This window comes from Aotus nancymaae, unplaced genomic scaffold (genome assembly GCF_030222135.1).
Source record: "Aotus nancymaae isolate 86718 unplaced genomic scaffold, 86718_ANA_hifiasm-v0.15.2.pri h1tg000032l_0, whole genome shotgun sequence".
Lineage (NCBI taxonomy): Eukaryota > Metazoa > Chordata > Mammalia > Primates > Aotidae > Aotus > Aotus nancymaae.
The window spans coordinates 14,721,725-14,743,403 of record NW_026988445.1 but is presented as its reverse complement, the minus strand read 5'-3'; the positions used below and the strand labels follow the sequence as shown (position 1 = coordinate 14,743,403).

The following is a 21,679-nucleotide window of genomic DNA, read 5'->3' as shown; positions in this document are numbered from 1 at the left end:
GGGGTCGCAGGCGGGAGGGAAAAGGGGAGAGGGTCAGGGGGCTCTTGAGAAGCACGGCGACCAGAAATGGAAAGAGGCCGGGAGCGAAAAGCCAAAAGCCTACGGCACCCGGTATTCCCAGGCGGTCTCCCACCCAAGTACTAACCAGGCCCGACCCTGCTTTGCTTCCGAGATCTGACGAGAATCGGGCGCGTTCAGGGTGGTATGGCCGTAGACACCAGCAGCGGCCTTTGGCTGCCCCAAGAGGCCGGCCCAGCCACGCCCGCCCGATGCCCGGCACCACTGCCACCCCGTGGCCGCGGGGCTCGGGTCGGGGACCCCCGAGACGCTCGCCCGCTGCCGGGCTCAGCTGCTCTCCGGGTCTACGCCCCAGCTCCGCCCGCCGCCGGGCTACGCCTTCCTTGGGCCTCACACAGTGCCTCCCGATTTCGCTTGTCTTCGTCTTCACGACGGCCGGGCTCCTTATCCCAACAGAGGTGTTGAGGGACACCCAGACGGCCCCGCTCCCCACCCACCTCCACCACCGCCACCACCACCAACACAACCACCACGAGCAGCCCCACCCCTCCCACACACAAACACACACGCGCCCACTCGCACGAGCACCCACACAGGCACAGACACATACACACAGACAGCTCGAAGGAGAGCAAGCGAGCGAGGGATGGAACGGTAGAAACGGAGTCCCGCAGAGCGACAGCAACACAGAGAGAGACAGAAGGGACAAGGAGGATGGAGACACAGACAGACAGACAGACAGACACAGACATGGGACAGAAAGAGTGCAAGGTGGAGGTGGAAGACAGGAAAGAGAGAAGGTGAGGGAGTCAGAGAGCCGGAGCGCTGGAGCCTTGGAGAGGGAGCACTCTGCCGTGGTAGAGCCGGCTCCCTGGAGCAGGCCGGGTACGGTGCAGGGAGCTTCGGCTGGCCCCGAACAGAGTGGCAGGGCCGCCGGTGCGGGAGGACCGATGGAGCCCTGAGATGAGTTTCTCCGTGGCTGGCTTGGTTGCTTTGGGGGTGCCTTTCGTAGGGTCCTTCCTTTGATGGCTTCTCCCTGTCCTCTCGGTGCGGTGGGCCCCTCCAGATGTGTAGAGCGCACCCGTCCGTCTAGCGGGAGGCGTGGCGCCCAGCGTGCCCACGGGGCCCGCGGCCTGGATCTCTCTGGTGTGCTCGGGCCTGGAGTTTACACGAAGTGGGTGGCCACGGGAATGCAAGCGCACAGGGACGAGATTCCTGGCGGCTGGCCAAAGCGACGTCCTTCTCGCGGAAGAAGAAACCCAGGCGTTCTGGAGCGGAGGTCTCGGCTGGCGTCTGTGGAACCCACTGGCCCGTGCCCGCCCCTTCGCCGGGCTTGGACGCTTGGGGCGGCGGCGCATGAGTGAATTGAACTGCCTGGGCGTCCCGGCAGACAGAAAGCACCCGACAGGGCAGGGAAGCGGCGCCTGCCTGCGGATTCCGAAGTGGGGGTCGGGTCCCGTCCCTCCCGGCCCCGGCGAAAGAGGCGGTATGCTGCTGCCTGTGGGTGCTGCGATGGCGGATCCACCCACTCCCCCCTGACCCCCGCGGAGGTCCCAGGCTGCGGCGGGGTCGCGGACGGGCGGAAAAGGGGGAGCAGAGTCGGGGGCCGCTGGGGAAGCACAGCGACAAAAGACGGACAAAAGAAGGCAGGGAGCGGAAGAGCCAAAAGCCTACAGCACCCGGTATTCCCAGGCGGTCTCCCATCCAAGTACTAACCAGGCCCGACCCTGCTTAGCTTCCGAGATCAGACGAGATCGGGCGCGTTCAGGGTGGTATGGCCGTAGACGCTGGTGTCGGCCTTTGGCCGCCCCAAAAGGGGGCCCACAGCCACGCCCGCCCGACTCCAAGCGTCACCGCCACCCCGGGCCCCACGAGCCGCCAGCCGCGAGCCCGCCAGCCCGCCCTAGCACCCCCGGCCGCCGCGCTGCGCCTTCCGTCGGCCTCTCAGAGCCTCTCGTCGTCGCTGGCGGGGACGACAAGGTATGCTCCGAGCGGTCAGGGTCCTGGGACTTCCTCCGGCCCTCCGCCGCCGCCGCCGCCGCCGCCGCCGCCGAGGGATAGTTTTGGATCCGTCGCCGCCCCTCCGGCAAGGCCCCCTCTTGCCCCTTCCACTCAGAGCCGCCACGGCTGCCCAGGAACGAAGAGCCGGCCCAGCCCCGCGGGTTCTTTTTCTCACGACGCACCCACCACCGTCCCTTGGCCCGCTCGGGGGCCGGGGGGCGGAGCCCTTGCTGTGTCCCGCGCTGGCGCTAGAGCCGGCAGCCTGATCCCGGGAAGAGAGGGGCTGACGCACTCACAGAAGGAGAGCAGAGGAGAGACAGAAAGAAACGGAGGGAGACAGACAGACAGAGAGAGAGGGACAGAGGGACAGAGAGACAGAGAGAGACAGAGAGACAGAGAGACAGAGAGAGCGACAGAACGAGCGCCAGCTAGAGGGGGAGAACAGAAAGGGTGGGGGGTGAGGCAGCTGGAGAGCCACAGCGATAGAGCCTTGGCCAGCCAGCGCTCTGCTCTAATAGACAGGGCCTCCTGGAGCAGGCCGGGGTGGGGTGGCGGCTGCTTGGGCTGTGTCAGGACGGGATGGCAGGGCCGCCCACGCGGGAGGACCGACGGCGCGCCATGACGCGTGTTTTCTCTTGGCTTGGTTGCGTGCGTTTGCTAGGGTCCTTCCTTTGTTGGCTCCTCCCTGTCCACTTGCTGCGGTGGGCCGCGCGATCTGTAGGGAGACGGGGCCCGAGGCCTGCGTCTCTCTCGTGCCCTCAAGACTGGCGTTTCGGCGAAGTTGGCGGCGATGGGAATGCGGGCGCACAGAAACGGCTTTCCTGGTGGCCCGTGAAGGCAATGTCCTTCTCCCGGGGACAGCAGCCCATGGGGTCTGGAGCAGAGGCCTTGGCTTGCGTCTGTGGAACCCGCTGGCCCTGCCCACCCCTGCCCGCCCCTTCCCCGGGCTTCCGCCTTGGAGGTTTGCGGCGGCGCCGCATGAGTGAATTGCGTGAACTGGGCGTCCCGGGAGCGGGAAGACACCCTGGAAGGCAGGGACCCCGGGCCTGCGCCTCGAGGGTCGTGTCCCGGCCCTCGGTGCCCAGGCTGGAGCCGAGCTCCTGGCGGGCGGCGGCCAGGCCAAAGAGGTGGTATGCTGCTGCCTGGCCGGTGCTGCAGCGGCAGAGCCCCACGAGGAGGTGCTGGGCTGCGGCGGGGTCGCAGGCGGGAGGGAAAAGGGGAGAGGGTCAGGGGGCTCTTGAGAAGCACGGCGACCAGAAATGGAAAGAGGCCGGGAGCGAAAAGCCAAAAGCCTACGGCACCCGGTATTCCCAGGCGGTCTCCCACCCAAGTACTAACCAGGCCCGACCCTGCTTTGCTTCCGAGATCTGACGAGAATCGGGCGCGTTCAGGGTGGTATGGCCGTAGACACCAGCAGCGGCCTTTGGCTGCCCCAAGAGGCCGGCCCAGCCACGCCCGCCCGATGCCCGGCACCACTGCCACCCCGTGGCCGCGGGGCTCGGGTCGGGGACCCCCGAGACGCTCGCCCGCTGCCGGGCTCAGCTGCTCTCCGGGTCTACGCCCCAGCTCCGCCCGCCGCCGGGCTACGCCTTCCTTGGGCCTCACACAGTGCCTCCCGATTTCGCTTGTCTTCGTCTTCACGACGGCCGGGCTCCTTATCCCAACAGAGGTGTTGAGGGACACCCAGACGGCCCCGCTCCCCACCCACCTCCACCACCGCCACCACCACCAACACAACCACCACGAGCAGCCCCACCCCTCCCACACACAAACACACACGCGCCCACTCGCACGAGCACCCACACAGGCACAGACACATACACACAGACAGCTCGAAGGAGAGCAAGCGAGCGAGGGATGGAACGGTAGAAACGGAGTCCCGCAGAGCGACAGCAACACAGAGAGAGACAGAAGGGACAAGGAGGATGGAGACACAGACAGACAGACAGACAGACACAGACATGGGACAGAAAGAGTGCAAGGTGGAGGTGGAAGACAGGAAAGAGAGAAGGTGAGGGAGTCAGAGAGCCGGAGCGCTGGAGCCTTGGAGAGGGAGCACTCTGCCGTGGTAGAGCCGGCTCCCTGGAGCAGGCCGGGTACGGTGCAGGGAGCTTCGGCTGGCCCCGAACAGAGTGGCAGGGCCGCCGGTGCGGGAGGACCGATGGAGCCCTGAGATGAGTTTCTCCGTGGCTGGCTTGGTTGCTTTGGGGGTGCCTTTCGTAGGGTCCTTCCTTTGATGGCTTCTCCCTGTCCTCTCGGCGCGGTGGGCCCCTCCAGATGTGTAGAGCGCACCCGTCCGTCTAGCGGGAGGCGTGGCGCCCAGCGTGCCCACGGGGCCCGCGGCCTGGATCTCTCTGGTGTGCTCGGGCCTGGAGTTTACACGAAGTGGGTGGCCACGGGAATGCAAGCGCACAGGGACGAGATTCCTGGCGGCTGGCCAAAGCGACGTCCTTCTCGCGGAAGAAGAAACCCAGGCGTTCTGGAGCGGAGGTCTCGGCTGGCGTCTGTGGAACCCACTGGCCCGTGCCCGCCCCTTCGCCGGGCTTGGACGCTTGGGGCGGCGGCGCATGAGTGAATTGAACTGCCTGGGCGTCCCGGCAGACAGAAAGCACCCGACAGGGCAGGGAAGCGGCGCCTGCCTGCGGATTCCGAAGTGGGGGTCGGGTCCCGTCCCTCCCGGCCCCGGCGAAAGAGGCGGTATGCTGCTGCCTGTGGGTGCTGCGATGGCGGATCCACCCACTCCCCCCTGACCCCCGCGGAGGTCCCAGGCTGCGGCGGGGTCGCGGACGGGCGGAAAAGGGGGAGCAGAGTCGGGGGCCGCTGGGGAAGCACAGCGACAAAAGACGGACAAAAGAAGGCAGGGAGCGGAAGAGCCAAAAGCCTACAGCACCCGGTATTCCCAGGCGGTCTCCCATCCAAGTACTAACCAGGCCCGACCCTGCTTAGCTTCCGAGATCAGACGAGATCGGGCGCGTTCAGGGTGGTATGGCCGTAGACGCTGGTGTCGGCCTTTGGCCGCCCCAAAAGGGGGCCCACAGCCACGCCCGCCCGACTCCAAGCGTCACCGCCACCCCGGGCCCCACGAGCCGCCAGCCGCGAGCCCGCCAGCCCGCCCTAGCACCCCCGGCCGCCGCGCTGCGCCTTCCGTCGGCCTCTCAGAGCCTCTCGTCGTCGCTGGCGGGGACGACAAGGTATGCTCCGAGCGGTCAGGGTCCTGGGACTTCCTCCGGCCCTCCGCCGCCGCCGCCGCCGCCGCCGCCGCCGAGGGATAGTTTTGGATCCGTCGCCGCCCCTCCGGCAAGGCCCCCTCTTGCCCCTTCCACTCAGAGCCGCCACGGCTGCCCAGGAACGAAGAGCCGGCCCAGCCCCGCGGGTTCTTTTTCTCACGACGCACCCACCACCGTCCCTTGGCCCGCTCGGGGGCCGGGGGGCGGAGCCCTTGCTGTGTCCCGCGCTGGCGCTAGAGCCGGCAGCCTGATCCCGGGAAGAGAGGGGCTGACGCACTCACAGAAGGAGAGCAGAGGAGAGACAGAAAGAAACGGAGGGAGACAGACAGACAGAGAGAGAGGGACAGAGGGACAGAGAGACAGAGAGAGACAGAGAGACAGAGAGACAGAGAGAGCGACAGAACGAGCGCCAGCTAGAGGGGGAGAACAGAAAGGGTGGGGGGTGAGGCAGCTGGAGAGCCACAGCGATAGAGCCTTGGCGAGCCAGCGCTCTGCTCTAATAGACAGGGCCTCCTGGAGCAGGCCGGGGTGGGGTGGCGGCTGCTTGGGCTGTGTCAGGACGGGATGGCAGGGCCGCCCACGCGGGAGGACCGACGGCGCGCCATGACGCGTGTTTTCTCTTGGCTTGGTTGCGTGCGTTTGCTAGGGTCCTTCCTTTGTTGGCTCCTCCCTGTCCACTTGCTGCGGTGGGCCGCGCGATCTGTAGGGAGACGGGGCCCGAGGCCTGCGTCTCTCTCGTGCCCTCAAGACTGGCGTTTCGGCGAAGTTGGCGGCGATGGGAATGCGGGCGCACAGAAACGGCTTTCCTGGTGGCCCGTGAAGGCAATGTCCTTCTCCCGGGGACAGCAGCCCATGGGGTCTGGAGCAGAGGCCTTGGCTTGCGTCTGTGGAACCCGCTGGCCCTGCCCACCCCTGCCCGCCCCTTCCCCGGGCTTCCGCCTTGGAGGTTTGCGGCGGCGCCGCATGAGTGAATTGCGTGAACTGGGCGTCCCGGGAGCGGGAAGACACCCTGGAAGGCAGGGACCCCGGGCCTGCGCCTCGAGGGTCGTGTCCCGGCCCTCGGTGCCCAGGCTGGAGCCGAGCTCCTGGCGGGCGGCGGCCAGGCCAAAGAGGTGGTATGCTGCTGCCTGGCCGGTGCTGCAGCGGCAGAGCCCCACGAGGAGGTGCTGGGCTGCGGCGGGGTCGCAGGCGGGAGGGAAAAGGGGAGAGGGTCAGGGGGCTCTTGAGAAGCACGGCGACCAGAAATGGAAAGAGGCCGGGAGCGAAAAGCCAAAAGCCTACGGCACCCGGTATTCCCAGGCGGTCTCCCACCCAAGTACTAACCAGGCCCGACCCTGCTTTGCTTCCGAGATCTGACGAGAATCGGGCGCGTTCAGGGTGGTATGGCCGTAGACACCAGCAGCGGCCTTTGGCTGCCCCAAGAGGCCGGCCCAGCCACGCCCGCCCGATGCCCGGCACCACTGCCACCCCGTGGCCGCGGGGCTCGGGTCGGGGACCCCCGAGACGCTCGCCCGCTGCCGGGCTCAGCTGCTCTCCGGGTCTACGCCCCAGCTCCGCCCGCCGCCGGGCTACGCCTTCCTTGGGCCTCACACAGTGCCTCCCGATTTCGCTTGTCTTCGTCTTCACGACGGCCGGGCTCCTTATCCCAACAGAGGTGTTGAGGGACACCCAGACGGCCCCGCTCCCCACCCACCTCCACCACCGCCACCACCACCAACACAACCACCACGAGCAGCCCCACCCCTCCCACACACAAACACACACGCGCCCACTCGCACGAGCACCCACACAGGCACAGACACATACACACAGACAGCTCGAAGGAGAGCAAGCGAGCGAGGGATGGAACGGTAGAAACGGAGTCCCGCAGAGCGACAGCAACACAGAGAGAGACAGAAGGGACAAGGAGGATGGAGACACAGACAGACAGACAGACAGACACAGACATGGGACAGAAAGAGTGCAAGGTGGAGGTGGAAGACAGGAAAGAGAGAAGGTGAGGGAGTCAGAGAGCCGGAGCGCTGGAGCCTTGGAGAGGGAGCACTCTGCCGTGGTAGAGCCGGCTCCCTGGAGCAGGCCGGGTACGGTGCAGGGAGCTTCGGCTGGCCCCGAACAGAGTGGCAGGGCCGCCGGTGCGGGAGGACCGATGGAGCCCTGAGATGAGTTTCTCCGTGGCTGGCTTGGTTGCTTTGGGGGTGCCTTTCGTAGGGTCCTTCCTTTGATGGCTTCTCCCTGTCCTCTCGGTGCGGTGGGCCCCTCCAGATGTGTAGAGCGCACCCGTCCGTCTAGCGGGAGGCGTGGCGCCCAGCGTGCCCACGGGGCCCGCGGCCTGGATCTCTCTGGTGTGCTCGGGCCTGGAGTTTACACGAAGTGGGTGGCCACGGGAATGCAAGCGCACAGGGACGAGATTCCTGGCGGCTGGCCAAAGCGACGTCCTTCTCGCGGAAGAAGAAACCCAGGCGTTCTGGAGCGGAGGTCTCGGCTGGCGTCTGTGGAACCCACTGGCCCGTGCCCGCCCCTTCGCCGGGCTTGGACGCTTGGGGCGGCGGCGCATGAGTGAATTGAACTGCCTGGGCGTCCCGGCAGACAGAAAGCACCCGACAGGGCAGGGAAGCGGCGCCTGCCTGCGGATTCCGAAGTGGGGGTCGGGTCCCGTCCCTCCCGGCCCCGGCGAAAGAGGCGGTATGCTGCTGCCTGTGGGTGCTGCGATGGCGGATCCACCCACTCCCCCCTGACCCCCGCGGAGGTCCCAGGCTGCGGCGGGGTCGCGGACGGGCGGAAAAGGGGGAGCAGAGTCGGGGGCCGCTGGGGAAGCACAGCGACAAAAGACGGACAAAAGAAGGCAGGGAGCGGAAGAGCCAAAAGCCTACAGCACCCGGTATTCCCAGGCGGTCTCCCATCCAAGTACTAACCAGGCCCGACCCTGCTTAGCTTCCGAGATCAGACGAGATCGGGCGCGTTCAGGGTGGTATGGCCGTAGACGCTGGTGTCGGCCTTTGGCCGCCCCAAAGGCGGCCCACAGCCACGCCCGCCCGACTCCAAGCGTCACCGCCACCCCGGGCCCCACGAGCCGCCAGCCGCGAGCCCGCCAGCCCGCCCTAGCACCCCCGGCCGCCGCGCTGCGCCTTCCGTCGGCCTCTCAGAGCCTCTCGTCGTCGCTGGCGGGGACGACAAGGTATGCTCCGAGCGGTCAGGGTCCTGGGACTTCCTCCGGCCCTCCGCCGCCGCCGCCGCCGCCGCCGCCGCCGCCGAGGGATAGTTTTGGATCCGTCGCCGCCCCTCCGGCAAGGCCCCCTCTTGCCCCTTCCACTCAGAGCCGCCACGGCTGCCCAGGAACGAAGAGCCGGCCCAGCCCCGCGGGTTCTTTTTCTCACGACGCACCCACCACCGTCCCTTGGCCCGCTCGGGGGCTGGGGGGCGGAGCCCTTGCTGTGTCCCGCGCTGGCGCTAGAGCCGGCAGCCTGATCCCGGGAAGAGAGGGGCTGACGCACTCACAGAAGGAGAGCAGAGGAGAGACAGAAAGAAACGGAGGGAGACAGACAGACAGAGAGAGAGGGACAGAGGGACAGAGAGACAGAGAGAGACAGAGAGACAGAGAGACAGAGAGAGCGACAGAACGAGCGCCAGCTAGAGGGGGAGAACAGAAAGGGTGGGGGGTGAGGCAGCTGGAGAGCCACAGCGATAGAGCCTTGGCGAGCCAGCGCTCTGCTCTAATAGACAGGGCCTCCTGGAGCAGGCCGGGGTGGGGTGGCGGCTGCTTGGGCTGTGTCAGGACGGGATGGCAGGGCCGCCCACGCGGGAGGACCGACGGCGCGCCATGACGCGTGTTTTCTCTTGGCTTGGTTGCGTGCGTTTGCTAGGGTCCTTCCTTTGTTGGCTCCTCCCTGTCCACTTGCTGCGGTGGGCCGCGCGATCTGTAGGGAGACGGGGCCCGAGGCCTGCGTCTCTCTCGTGCCCTCAAGACTGGCGTTTCGGCGAAGTTGGCGGCGATGGGAATGCGGGCGCACAGAAACGGCTTTCCTGGTGGCCCGTGAAGGCAATGTCCTTCTCCCGGGGACAGCAGCCCATGGGGTCTGGTGCAGAGGCCTTGGCTTGCGTCTGTGGAACCCGCTGGCCCTGCCCACCCCTGCCCGCCCCTTCCCCGGGCTTCCGCCTTGGAGGTTTGCGGCGGCGCCGCATGAGTGAATTGCGTGAACTGGGCGTCCCGGGAGCGGGAAGACACCCTGGAAGGCAGGGACCCCGGGCCTGCGCCTCGAGGGTCGTGTCCCGGCCCTCGGTGCCCAGGCTGGAGCCGAGCTCCTGGCGGGCGGCGGCCAGGCCAAAGAGGTGGTATGCTGCTGCCTGGCCGGTGCTGCAGCGGCAGAGCCCCACGAGGAGGTGCTGGGCTGCGGCGGGGTCGCAGGCGGGAGGGAAAAGGGGAGAGGGTCAGGGGGCTCTTGAGAAGCACGGCGACCAGAAATGGAAAGAGGCCGGGAGCGAAAAGCCAAAAGCCTACGGCACCCGGTATTCCCAGGCGGTCTCCCACCCAAGTACTAACCAGGCCCGACCCTGCTTTGCTTCCGAGATCTGACGAGAATCGGGCGCGTTCAGGGTGGTATGGCCGTAGACACCAGCAGCGGCCTTTGGCTGCCCCAAGAGGCCGGCCCAGCCACGCCCGCCCGATGCCCGGCACCACTGCCACCCCGTGGCCGCGGGGCTCGGGTCGGGGACCCCCGAGACGCTCGCCCGCTGCCGGGCTCAGCTGCTCTCCGGGTCTACGCCCCAGCTCCGCCCGCCGCCGGGCTACGCCTTCCTTGGGCCTCACACAGTGCCTCCCGATTTCGCTTGTCTTCGTCTTCACGACGGCCGGGCTCCTTATCCCAACAGAGGTGTTGAGGGACACCCAGACGGCCCCGCTCCCCACCCACCTCCACCACCGCCACCACCACCAACACAACCACCACGAGCAGCCCCACCCCTCCCACACACAAACACACACGCGCCCACTCGCACGAGCACCCACACAGGCACAGACACATACACACAGACAGCTCGAAGGAGAGCAAGCGAGCGAGGGATGGAACGGTAGAAACGGAGTCCCGCAGAGCGACAGCAACACAGAGAGAGACAGAAGGGACAAGGAGGATGGAGACACAGACAGACAGACAGACAGACACAGACATGGGACAGAAAGAGTGCAAGGTGGAGGTGGAAGACAGGAAAGAGAGAAGGTGAGGGAGTCAGAGAGCCGGAGCACTGGAGCCTTGGAGAGGGAGCACTCTGCCGTGGTAGAGCCGGCTCCCTGGAGCAGGCCGGGTACGGTGCAGGGAGCTTCGGCTGGCCCCGAACAGAGTGGCAGGGCCGCCGGTGCGGGAGGACCGATGGAGCCCTGAGATGAGTTTCTCCGTGGCTGGCTTGGTTGCTTTGGGGGTGCCTTTCGTAGGGTCCTTCCTTTGATGGCTTCTCCCTGTCCTCTCGGTGCGGTGGGCCCCTCCAGATGTGTAGAGCGCACCCGTCCGTCTAGCGGGAGGCGTGGCGCCCAGCGTGCCCACGGGGCCCGCGGCCTGGATCTCTCTGGTGTGCTCGGGCCTGGAGTTTACACGAAGTGGGTGGCCACGGGAATGCAAGCGCACAGGGACGAGATTCCTGGCGGCTGGCCAAAGCGACGTCCTTCTCGCGGAAGAAGAAACCCAGGCGTTCTGGAGCGGAGGTCTCGGCTGGCGTCTGTGGAACCCACTGGCCCGTGCCCGCCCCTTCGCCGGGCTTGGACGCTTGGGGCGGCGGCGCATGAGTGAATTGAACTGCCTGGGCGTCCCGGCAGACAGAAAGCACCCGACAGGGCAGGGAAGCGGCGCCTGCCTGCGGATTCCGAAGTGGGGGTCGGGTCCCGTCCCTCCCGGCCCCGGCGAAAGAGGCGGTATGCTGCTGCCTGTGGGTGCTGCGATGGCGGATCCACCCACTCCCCCCTGACCCCCGCGGAGGTCCCAGGCTGCGGCGGGGTCGCGGACGGGCGGAAAAGGGGGAGCAGAGTCGGGGGCCGCTGGGGAAGCACAGCGACAAAAGACGGACAAAAGAAGGCAGGGAGCGGAAGAGCCAAAAGCCTACAGCACCCGGTATTCCCAGGCGGTCTCCCATCCAAGTACTAACCAGGCCCGACCCTGCTTAGTTTCCGAGATCAGACGAGATCGGGCGCGTTCAGGGTGGTATGGCCGTAGACGCTGGTGTCGGCCTTTGGCCGCCCCAAAGGCGGCCCACAGCCACGCCCGCCCGACTCCAAGCGTCACCGCCACCCCGGGCCCCACGAGCCGCCAGCCGCGAGCCCGCCAGCCCGCCCTAGCACCCCCGGCCGCCGCGCTGCGCCTTCCGTCGGCCTCTCAGAGCCTCTCGTCGTCGCTGGCGGGGACGACAAGGTATGCTCCGAGCGGTCAGGGTCCTGGGACTTCCTCCGGCCCTCCGCCGCCGCCGCCGCCGCCGCCGCCGCCGCCGAGGGATAGTTTTGGATCCGTCGCCGCCCCTCCGGCAAGGCCCCCTCTTGCCCCTTCCACTCAGAGCCGCCACGGCTGCCCAGGAACGAAGAGCCGGCCCAGCCCCGCGGGTTCTTTTTCTCACGACGCACCCACCACCGTCCCTTGGCCCGCTCGGGGGCTGGGGGGCGGAGCCCTTGCTGTGTCCCGCGCTGGCGCTAGAGCCGGCAGCCTGATCCCGGGAAGAGAGGGGCTGACGCACTCACAGAAGGAGAGCAGAGGAGAGACAGAAAGAAACGGAGGGAGACAGACAGACAGAGAGAGAGGGACAGAGGGACAGAGAGACAGAGAGAGACAGAGAGACAGAGAGACAGAGAGAGCGACAGAACGAGCGCCAGCTAGAGGGGGAGAACAGAAAGGGTGGGGGGTGAGGCAGCTGGAGAGCCACAGCGATAGAGCCTTGGCCAGCCAGCGCTCTGCTCTAATAGACAGGGCCTCCTGGAGCAGGCCGGGGTGGGGTGGCGGCTGCTTGGGCTGTGTCAGGACGGGATGGCAGGGCCGCCCACGCGGGAGGACCGACGGCGCGCCATGACGCGTGTTTTCTCTTGGCTTGGTTGCGTGCGTTTGCTAGGGTCCTTCCTTTGTTGGCTCCTCCCTGTCCACTTGCTGCGGTGGGCCGCGCGATCTGTAGGGAGACGGGGCCCGAGGCCTGCGTCTCTCTCGTGCCCTCAAGACTGGCGTTTCGGCGAAGTTGGCGGCGATGGGAATGCGGGCGCACAGAAACGGCTTTCCTGGTGGCCCGTGAAGGCAATGTCCTTCTCCCGGGGACAGCAGCCCATGGGGTCTGGAGCAGAGGCCTTGGCTTGCGTCTGTGGAACCCGCTGGCCCTGCCCACCCCTGCCCGCCCCTTCCCCGGGCTTCCGCCTTGGAGGTTTGCGGCGGCGCCGCATGAGTGAATTGCGTGAACTGGGCGTCCCGGGAGCGGGAAGACACCCTGGAAGGCAGGGACCCCGGGCCTGCGCCTCGAGGGTCGTGTCCCGGCCCTCGGTGCCCAGGCTGGAGCCGAGCTCCTGGCGGGCGGCGGCCAGGCCAAAGAGGTGGTATGCTGCTGCCTGGCCGGTGCTGCAGCGGCAGAGCCCCACGAGGAGGTGCTGGGCTGCGGCGGGGTCGCAGGCGGGAGGGAAAAGGGGAGAGGGTCAGGGGGCTCTTGAGAAGCACGGCGACCAGAAATGGAAAGAGGCCGGGAGCGAAAAGCCAAAAGCCTACGGCACCCGGTATTCCCAGGCGGTCTCCCACCCAAGTACTAACCAGGCCCGACCCTGCTTTGCTTCCGAGATCTGACGAGAATCGGGCGCGTTCAGGGTGGTATGGCCGTAGACACCAGCAGCGGCCTTTGGCTGCCCCAAGAGGCCGGCCCAGCCACGCCCGCCCGATGCCCGGCACCACTGCCACCCCGTGGCCGCGGGGCTCGGGTCGGGGACCCCCGAGACGCTCGCCCGCTGCCGGGCTCAGCTGCTCTCCGGGTCTACGCCCCAGCTCCGCCCGCCGCCGGGCTACGCCTTCCTTGGGCCTCACACAGTGCCTCCCGATTTCGCTTGTCTTCGTCTTCACGACGGCCGGGCTCCTTATCCCAACAGAGGTGTTGAGGGACACCCAGACGGCCCCGCTCCCCACCCACCTCCACCACCGCCACCACCACCAACACAACCACCACGAGCAGCCCCACCCCTCCCACACACAAACACACACGCGCCCACTCGCACGAGCACCCACACAGGCACAGACACATACACACAGACAGCTCGAAGGAGAGCAAGCGAGCGAGGGATGGAACGGTAGAAACGGAGTCCCGCAGAGCGACAGCAACACAGAGAGAGACAGAAGGGACAAGGAGGATGGAGACACAGACAGACAGACAGACAGACACAGACATGGGACAGAAAGAGTGCAAGGTGGAGGTGGAAGACAGGAAAGAGAGAAGGTGAGGGAGTCAGAGAGCCGGAGCGCTGGAGCCTTGGAGAGGGAGCACTCTGCCGTGGTAGAGCCGGCTCCCTGGAGCAGGCCGGGTACGGTGCAGGGAGCTTCGGCTGGCCCCGAACAGAGTGGCAGGGCCGCCGGTGCGGGAGGACCGATGGAGCCCTGAGATGAGTTTCTCCGTGGCTGGCTTGGTTGCTTTGGGGGTGCCTTTCGTAGGGTCCTTCCTTTGATGGCTTCTCCCTGTCCTCTCGGTGCGGTGGGCCCCTCCAGATGTGTAGAGCGCACCCGTCCGTCTAGCGGGAGGCGTGGCGCCCAGCGTGCCCACGGGGCCCGCGGCCTGTATCTCTCTGGTGTGCTCGGGCCTGGAGTTTACACGAAGTGGGTGGCCACGGGAATGCAAGCGCACAGGGACGAGATTCCTGGCGGCTGGCCAAAGCGACGTCCTTCTCGCGGAAGAAGAAACCCAGGCGTTCTGGAGCGGAGGTCTCGGCTGGCGTCTGTGGAACCCACTGGCCCGTGCCCGCCCCTTCGCCGGGCTTGGACGCTTGGGGCGGCGGCGCATGAGTGAATTGAACTGCCTGGGCGTCCCGGCAGACAGAAAGCACCCGACAGGGCAGGGAAGCGGCGCCTGCCTGCGGATTCCGAAGTGGGGGTCGGGTCCCGTCCCTCCCGGCCCCGGCGAAAGAGGCGGTATGCTGCTGCCTGTGGGTGCTGCGATGGCGGATCCACCCACTCCCCCCTGACCCCCGCGGAGGTCCCAGGCTGCGGCGGGGTCGCGGACGGGCGGAAAAGGGGGAGCAGAGTCGGGGGCCGCTGGGGAAGCACAGCGACAAAAGACGGACAAAAGAAGGCAGGGAGCGGAAGAGCCAAAAGCCTACAGCACCCGGTATTCCCAGGCGGTCTCCCATCCAAGTACTAACCAGGCCCGACCCTGCTTAGTTTCCGAGATCAGACGAGATCGGGCGCGTTCAGGGTGGTATGGCCGTAGACGCTGGTGTCGGCCTTTGGCCGCCCCAAAGGCGGCCCACAGCCACGCCCGCCCGACTCCAAGCGTCACCGCCACCCCGGGCCCCACGAGCCGCCAGCCGCGAGCCCGCCAGCCCGCCCTAGCACCCCCGGCCGCCGCGCTGCGCCTTCCGTCGGCCTCTCAGAGCCTCTCGTCGTCGCTGGCGGGGACGACAAGGTATGCTCCGAGCGGTCAGGGTCCTGGGACTTCCTCCGGCCCTCCGCCGCCGCCGCCGCCGCCGCCGCCGCCGCCGAGGGATAGTTTTGGATCCGTCGCCGCCCCTCCGGCAAGGCCCCCTCTTGCCCCTTCCACTCAGAGCCGCCACGGCTGCCCAGGAACGAAGAGCCGGCCCAGCCCCGCGGGTTCTTTTTCTCACGACGCACCCACCACCGTCCCTTGGCCCGCTCGGGGGCTGGGGGGCGGAGCCCTTGCTGTGTCCCGCGCTGGCGCTAGAGCCGGCAGCCTGATCCCGGGAAGAGAGGGGCTGACGCACTCACAGAAGGAGAGCAGAGGAGAGACAGAAAGAAACGGAGGGAGACAGACAGACAGAGAGAGAGGGACAGAGGGACAGAGAGACAGAGAGAGACAGAGAGACAGAGAGACAGAGAGAGCGACAGAACGAGCGCCAGCTAGAGGGGGAGAACAGAAAGGGTGGGGGGTGAGGCAGCTGGAGAGCCACAGCGATAGAGCCTTGGCCAGCCAGCGCTCTGCTCTAATAGACAGGGCCTCCTGGAGCAGGCCGGGGTGGGGTGGCGGCTGCTTGGGCTGTGTCAGGACGGGATGGCAGGGCCGCCCACGCGGGAGGACCGACGGCGCGCCATGACGCGTGTTTTCTCTTGGCTTGGTTGCGTGCGTTTGCTAGGGTCCTTCCTTTGTTGGCTCCTCCCTGTCCACTTGCTGCGGTGGGCCGCGCGATCTGTAGGGAGACGGGGCCCGAGGCCTGCGTCTCTCTCGTGCCCTCAAGACTGGCGTTTCGGCGAAGTTGGCGGCGATGGGAATGCGGGCGCACAGAAACGGCTTTCCTGGTGGCCCGTGAAGGCAATGTCCTTCTCCCGGGGACAGCAGCCCATGGGGTCTGGAGCAGAGGCCTTGGCTTGCGTCTGTGGAACCCGCTGGCCCTGCCCACCCCTGCCCGCCCCTTCCCCGGGCTTCCGCCTTGGAGGTTTGCGGCGGCGCCGCATGAGTGAATTGCGTGAACTGGGCGTCCCGGGAGCGGGAAGACACCCTGGAAGGCAGGGACCCCGGGCCTGCGCCTCGAGGGTCGTGTCCCGGCCCTCGGTGCCCAGGCTGGAGCCGAGCTCCTGGCGGGCGGCGGCCAGGCCAAAGAGGTGGTATGCTGCTGCCTGGCCGGTGCTGCAGCGGCAGAGCCCCACGAGGAGGTGCTGGGCTGCGGCGGGGTCGCAGGCGGGAGGGAAAAGGGGAGAGGGTCAGGGGGCTCTTGAGAAGCACGGCGACCAGAAATGGAAAGAGGCCGGGAGCGAAAAGCCAAAAGCCTACGGCACCCGGTATTCCCAGGCGGTCTCCCACCCAAGTACTAACCAGGCCCGACCCTGCTTTGCTTCCGAGATCTGACGAGAATCGGGCGCGTTCAGGGTGGTATGGCCGTAGACACCAGCAGCGGCCTTTGGCTGCCCCAAGAGGCCGGCCCAGCCACGCCCGCCCGATGCCCGGCACCACTGCCACCCCGTGGCCGCGGGGCTCGGGTCGGGGACCCCCGAGACGCTCGCCCGCTGCCGGGCTCAGCTGCTCTCCGGGTCTACGCCCCAGCTCCGCCCGCCGCCGGGCTACGCCTTCCTTGGGCCTCACACAGTGCCTCCCGATTTCGCTTGTCTTCGTCTTCACGACGGCCGGGCTCCTTATCCCAACAGAGGTGTTGAGGGACACCCAGACGGCCCCGCTCCCCACCCACCTCCACCACCGCCACCACCACCAACACAACCACCACGAGCAGCCCCACCCCTCCCACACACAAACACACACGCGCCCACTCGCACGAGCACCCACACAGGCACAGACACATACACACAGACAGCTCGAAGGAGAGCAAGCGAGCGAGGGATGGAACGGTAGAAACGGAGTCCCGCAGAGCGACAGCAACACAGAGAGAGACAGAAGGGACAAGGAGGATGGAGACACAGACAGACAGACAGACAGACACAGACATGGGACAGAAAGAGTGCAAGGTGGAGGTGGAAGACAGGAAAGAGAGAAGGTGAGGGAGTCAGAGAGCCGGAGCGCTGGAGCCTTGGAGAGGGAGCACTCTGCCGTGGTAGAGCCGGCTCCCTGGAGCAGGCCGGGTACGGTGCAGGGAGCTTCGGCTGGCCCCGAACAGAGTGGCAGGGCCGCCGGTGCGGGAGGACCGATGGAGCCCTGAGATGAGTTTCTCCGTGGCTGGCTTGGTTGCTTTGGGGGTGCCTTTCGTAGGGTCCTTCCTTTGATGGCTTCTCCCTGTCCTCTCGGTGCGGTGGGCCCCTCCAGATGTGTAGAGCGCACCCGTCCGTCTAGCGGGAGGCGTGGCGCCCAGCGTGCCCACGGGGCCCGCGGCCTGTATCTCTCTGGTGTGCTCGGGCCTGGAGTTTACACGAAGTGGGTGGCCACGGGAATGCAAGCGCACAGGGACGAGATTCCTGGCGGCTGGCCAAAGCGACGTCCTTCTCGCGGAAGAAGAAACCCAGGCGTTCTGGAGCGGAGGTCTCGGCTGGCGTCTGTGGAACCCACTGGCCCGTGCCCGCCCCTTCGCCGGGCTTGGACGCTTGGGGCGGCGGCGCATGAGTGAATTGAACTGCCTGGGCGTCCCGGCAGACAGAAAGCACCCGACAGGGCAGGGAAGCGGCGCCTGCCTGCGGATTCCGAAGTGGGGGTCGGGTCCCGTCCCTCCCGGCCCCGGCGAAAGAGGCGGTATGCTGCTGCCTGTGGGTGCTGCGATGGCGGATCCACCCACTCCCCCCTGACCCCCGCGGAGGTCCCAGGCTGCGGCGGGGTCGCGGACGGGCGGAAAAGGGGGAGCAGAGTCGGGGGCCGCTGGGGAAGCACAGCGACAAAAGACGGACAAAAGAAGGCAGGGAGCGGAAGAGCCAAAAGCCTACAGCACCCGGTATTCCCAGGCGGTCTCCCATCCAAGTACTAACCAGGCCCGACCCTGCTTAGCTTCCGAGATCAGACGAGATCGGGCGCGTTCAGGGTGGTATGGCCGTAGACGCTGGTGTCGGCCTTTGGCCGCCCCAAAAGGGGGCCCACAGCCACGCCCGCCCGACTCCAAGCGTCACCGCCACCCCGGGCCCCACGAGCCGCCAGCCGCGAGCCCGCCAGCCCGCCCTAGCACCCCCGGCCGCCGCGCTGCGCCTTCCGTCGGCCTCTCAGAGCCTCTCGTCGTCGCTGGCGGGGACGACAAGGTATGCTCCGAGCGGTCAGGGTCCTGGGACTTCCTCCGGCCCTCCGCCGCCGCCGCCGCCGCCGCCGCCGCCGAGGGATAGTTTTGGATCCGTCGCCGCCCCTCCGGCAAGGCCCCCTCTTGCCCCTTCCACTCAGAGCCGCCACGGCTGCCCAGGAACGAAGAGCCGGCCCAGCCCCGCGGGTTCTTTTTCTCACGACGCACCCACCACCGTCCCTTGGCCCGCTCGGGGGCCGGGGGGCGGAGCCCTTGCTGTGTCCCGCGCTGGCGCTAGAGCCGGCAGCCTGATCCCGGGAAGAGAGGGGCTGACGCACTCACAGAAGGAGAGCAGAGGAGAGACAGAAAGAAACGGAGGGAGACAGACAGACAGAGAGAGAGGGACAGAGGGACAGAGAGACAGAGAGAGACAGAGAGACAGAGAGACAGAGAGAGCGACAGAACGAGCGCCAGCTAGAGGGGGAGAACAGAAAGGGTGGGGGGTGAGGCAGCTGGAGAGCCACAGCGATAGAGCCTTGGCCAGCCAGCGCTCTGCTCTAATAGACAGGGCCTCCTGGAGCAGGCCGGGGTGGGGTGGCGGCTGCTTGGGCTGTGTCAGGACGGGATGGCAGGGCCGCCCACGCGGGAGGACCGACGGCGCGCCATGACGCGTGTTTTCTCTTGGCTTGGTTGCGTGCGTTTGCTAGGGTCCTTCCTTTGTTGGCTCCTCCCTGTCCACTTGCTGCGGTGGGCCGCGCGATCTGTAGGGAGACGGGGCCCGAGGCCTGCGTCTCTCTCGTGCCCTCAAGACTGGCGTTTCGGCGAAGTTGGCGGCGATGGGAATGCGGGCGCACAGAAACGGCTTTCCTGGTGGCCCGTGAAGGCAATGTCCTTCTCCCGGGGACAGCAGCCCATGGGGTCTGGAGCAGAGGCCTTGGCTTGCGTCTGTGGAACCCGCTGGCCCTGCCCACCCCTGCCCGCCCCTTCCCCGGGCTTCCGCCTTGGAGGTTTGCGGCGGCGCCGCATGAGTGAATTGCGTGAACTGGGCGTCCCGGGAGCGGGAAGACACCCTGGAAGGCAGGGACCCCGGGCCTGCGCCTCGAGGGTCGTGTCCCGGCCCTCGGTGCCCAGGCTGGAGCCGAGCTCCTGGCGGGCGGCGGCCAGGCCAAAGAGGTGGTATGCTGCTGCCTGGCCGGTGCTGCAGCGGCAGAGCCCCACGAGGAGGTGCTGGGCTGCGGCGGGGTCGCAGGCGGGAGGGAAAAGGGGAGAGGGTCAGGGGGCTCTTGAGAAGCACGGCGACCAGAAATGGAAAGAGGCCGGGAGCGAAAAGCCAAAAGCCTACGGCACCCGGTATTCCCAGGCGGTCTCCCACCCAAGTACTAACCAGGCCCGACCCTGCTTTGCTTCCGAGATCTGACGAGAATCGGGCGCGTTCAGGGTGGTATGGCCGTAGACACCAGCAGCGGCCTTTGGCTGCCCCAAGAGGCCGGCCCAGCCACGCCCGCCCGATGCCCGGCACCACTGCCACCCCGTGGCCGCGGGGCTCGGGTCGGGGACCCCCGAGACGCTCGCCCGCTGCCGGGCTCAGCTGCTCTCCGGGTCTACGCCCCAGCTCCGCCCGCCGCCGGGCTACGCCTTCCTTGGGCCTCACACAGTGCCTCCCGATTTCGCTTGTCTTCGTCTTCACGACGGCCGGGCTCCTTATCCCAACAGAGGTGTTGAGGGACACCCAGACGGCCCCGCTCCCCACCCACCTCCACCACCGCCACCACCACCAACACAACCACCACGAGCAGCCCCACCCCTCCCACACACAAACACACACGCGCCCACTCGCACGAGCACCCACACAGGCACAGACACATACACACAGACAGCTCGAAGGAGAGCAAGCGAGCGAGGGATGGAACGGTAGAAACGGAGTCCCGCAGAGCGACAGCAACACAGAGAGAGACAGAAGGGACAAGGAGGATGGAGACACAGACAGACAGACAGACAGACACAGACATGGGACAGAAAGAGTGCAAGGTGGAGGTGGAAGACAGGAAAGAGAGAAGGTGAGGGAGTCAGAGAGCCGGAGCGCTGGAGCCTTGGAGAGGGAGCACTCTGCCGTGGTAGAGCCGGCTCCCTGGAGCAGGCCGGGTACGGTGCAGGGAGCTTCGGCTGGCCCCGAACAGAGTGGCAGGGCCGCCGGTGCGGGAGGACCGATGGAGCCCTGAGATGAGTTTCTCCGTGGCTGGCTTGGTTGCTTTGGGGGTGCCTTTCGTAGGGTCCTTCCTTTGATGGCTTCTCCCTGTCCTCTCGGCGCGGTGGGCCCCTCCAGATGTGTAGAGCGCACCCGTCCGTCTAGCGGGAGGCGTGGCGCCCAGCGTGCCCACGGGGCCCGCGGCCTGGATCTCTCTGGTGTGCTCGGGCCTGGAGTTTACACGAAGTGGGTGGCCACGGGAATGCAAGCGCACAGGGACGAGATTCCTGGCGGCTGGCCAAAGCGACGTCCTTCTCGCGGAAGAAGAAACCCAGGCGTTCTGGAGCGGAGGTCTCGGCTGGCGTCTGTGGAACCCACTGGCCCGTGCCCGCCCCTTCGCCGGGCTTGGACGCTTGGGGCGGCGGCGCATGAGTGAATTGAACTGCCTGGGCGTCCCGGCAGACAGAAAGCACCCGACAGGGCAGGGAAGCGGCGCCTGCCTGCGGATTCCGAAGTGGGGGTCGGGTCCCGTCCCTCCCGGCCCCGGCGAAAGAGGCGGTATGCTGCTGCCTGTGGGTGCTGCGATGGCGGATCCACCCACTCCCCCCTGACCCCCGCGGAGGTCCCAGGCTGCGGCGGGGTCGCGGACGGGCGGAAAAGGGGGAGCAGAGTCGGGGGCCGCTGGGGAAGCACAGCGACAAAAGACGGACAAAAGAAGGCAGGGAGCGGAAGAGCCAAAAGCCTACAGCACCCGGTATTCCCAGGCGGTCTCCCATCCAAGTACTAACCAGGCCCGACCCTGCTTAGCTTCCGAGATCAGACGAGATCGGGCGCGTTCAGGGTGGTATGGCCGTAGACGCTGGTGTCGGCCTTTGGCCGCCCCAAAGGCGGCCCACAGCCACGCCCGCCCGACTCCAAGCGTCACCGCCACCCCGGGCCCCACGAGCCGCCAGCCGCGAGCCCGCCAGCCCGCCCTAGCACCCCCGGCCGCCGCGCTGCGCCTTCCGTCGGCCTCTCAGAGCCTCTCGTCGTCGCTGGCGGGGACGACAAGGTATGCTCCGAGCGGTCAGGGTCCTGGGACTTCCTCCGGCCCTCCGCCGCCGCCGCCGCCGCCGCCGCCGCCGAGGGATAGTTTTGGATCCGTCGCCGCCCCTCCGGCAAGGCCCCCTCTTGCCCCTTCCACTCAGAGCCGCCACGGCTGCCCAGGAACGAAGAGCCGGCCCAGCCCCGCGGGTTCTTTTTCTCACGACGCACCCACCACCGTCCCTTGGCCCGCTCGGGGGCTGGGGGGCGGAGCCCTTGCTGTGTCCCGCGCTGGCGCTAGAGCCGGCAGCCTGATCCCGGGAAGAGAGGGGCTGACGCACTCACAGAAGGAGAGCAGAGGAGAGACAGAAAGAAACGGAGGGAGACAGACAGACAGAGAGAGAGGGACAGAGGGACAGAGAGACAGAGAGA

General features: G+C 67.3%; 14 non-coding genes across 14 annotated transcripts; all 14 read right to left on the bottom strand.

The window, feature by feature from the left end:
* Positions 1-96: 96 nt before the first annotated feature.
* Positions 97-216, bottom strand: LOC135277600 (5S ribosomal RNA). The gene has a single exon (XR_010345216.1). It is a non-coding gene; the product is annotated as a 5S ribosomal RNA (ribosomal RNA).
* A 1,469-nt stretch (positions 217-1,685) lies between these two features.
* On the bottom strand, positions 1,686-1,804 carry LOC135277515 (5S ribosomal RNA). The gene has a single exon (XR_010345132.1). It is a non-coding gene; the product is annotated as a 5S ribosomal RNA (ribosomal RNA).
* A 1,504-nt stretch (positions 1,805-3,308) lies between these two features.
* Positions 3,309-3,428, bottom strand: LOC135277599 (5S ribosomal RNA). Its single transcript, XR_010345215.1, has one exon. It is a non-coding gene; the product is annotated as a 5S ribosomal RNA (ribosomal RNA).
* A 1,469-nt stretch (positions 3,429-4,897) lies between these two features.
* Positions 4,898-5,016, bottom strand: LOC135277514 (5S ribosomal RNA). The gene has a single exon (XR_010345131.1). It is a non-coding gene; the product is annotated as a 5S ribosomal RNA (ribosomal RNA).
* A 1,504-nt stretch (positions 5,017-6,520) lies between these two features.
* Positions 6,521-6,640, bottom strand: LOC135277598 (5S ribosomal RNA). Its single transcript, XR_010345214.1, has one exon. It is a non-coding gene; the product is annotated as a 5S ribosomal RNA (ribosomal RNA).
* Positions 6,641-8,109: 1,469 nt separating this feature from the next.
* Positions 8,110-8,228, bottom strand: LOC135277707 (5S ribosomal RNA). The gene has a single exon (XR_010345309.1). It is a non-coding gene; the product is annotated as a 5S ribosomal RNA (ribosomal RNA).
* Positions 8,229-9,734: 1,506 nt separating this feature from the next.
* On the bottom strand, positions 9,735-9,854 carry LOC135277596 (5S ribosomal RNA). The gene has a single exon (XR_010345212.1). It is a non-coding gene; the product is annotated as a 5S ribosomal RNA (ribosomal RNA).
* A 1,469-nt stretch (positions 9,855-11,323) lies between these two features.
* On the bottom strand, positions 11,324-11,442 carry LOC135277528 (5S ribosomal RNA). The gene has a single exon (XR_010345145.1). It is a non-coding gene; the product is annotated as a 5S ribosomal RNA (ribosomal RNA).
* Positions 11,443-12,948: 1,506 nt separating this feature from the next.
* LOC135277595 (5S ribosomal RNA) lies at positions 12,949-13,068 on the bottom strand. The gene has a single exon (XR_010345211.1). It is a non-coding gene; the product is annotated as a 5S ribosomal RNA (ribosomal RNA).
* Positions 13,069-14,537: 1,469 nt separating this feature from the next.
* LOC135277527 (5S ribosomal RNA) lies at positions 14,538-14,656 on the bottom strand. Its single transcript, XR_010345144.1, has one exon. It is a non-coding gene; the product is annotated as a 5S ribosomal RNA (ribosomal RNA).
* Positions 14,657-16,162: 1,506 nt separating this feature from the next.
* LOC135277594 (5S ribosomal RNA) lies at positions 16,163-16,282 on the bottom strand. The gene has a single exon (XR_010345210.1). It is a non-coding gene; the product is annotated as a 5S ribosomal RNA (ribosomal RNA).
* Positions 16,283-17,751: 1,469 nt separating this feature from the next.
* On the bottom strand, positions 17,752-17,870 carry LOC135277706 (5S ribosomal RNA). The gene has a single exon (XR_010345308.1). It is a non-coding gene; the product is annotated as a 5S ribosomal RNA (ribosomal RNA).
* A 1,504-nt stretch (positions 17,871-19,374) lies between these two features.
* Positions 19,375-19,494, bottom strand: LOC135277593 (5S ribosomal RNA). The gene has a single exon (XR_010345209.1). It is a non-coding gene; the product is annotated as a 5S ribosomal RNA (ribosomal RNA).
* A 1,469-nt stretch (positions 19,495-20,963) lies between these two features.
* On the bottom strand, positions 20,964-21,082 carry LOC135277705 (5S ribosomal RNA). Its single transcript, XR_010345307.1, has one exon. It is a non-coding gene; the product is annotated as a 5S ribosomal RNA (ribosomal RNA).
* Between the last annotated feature and the right edge of the window lie 597 nt (positions 21,083-21,679).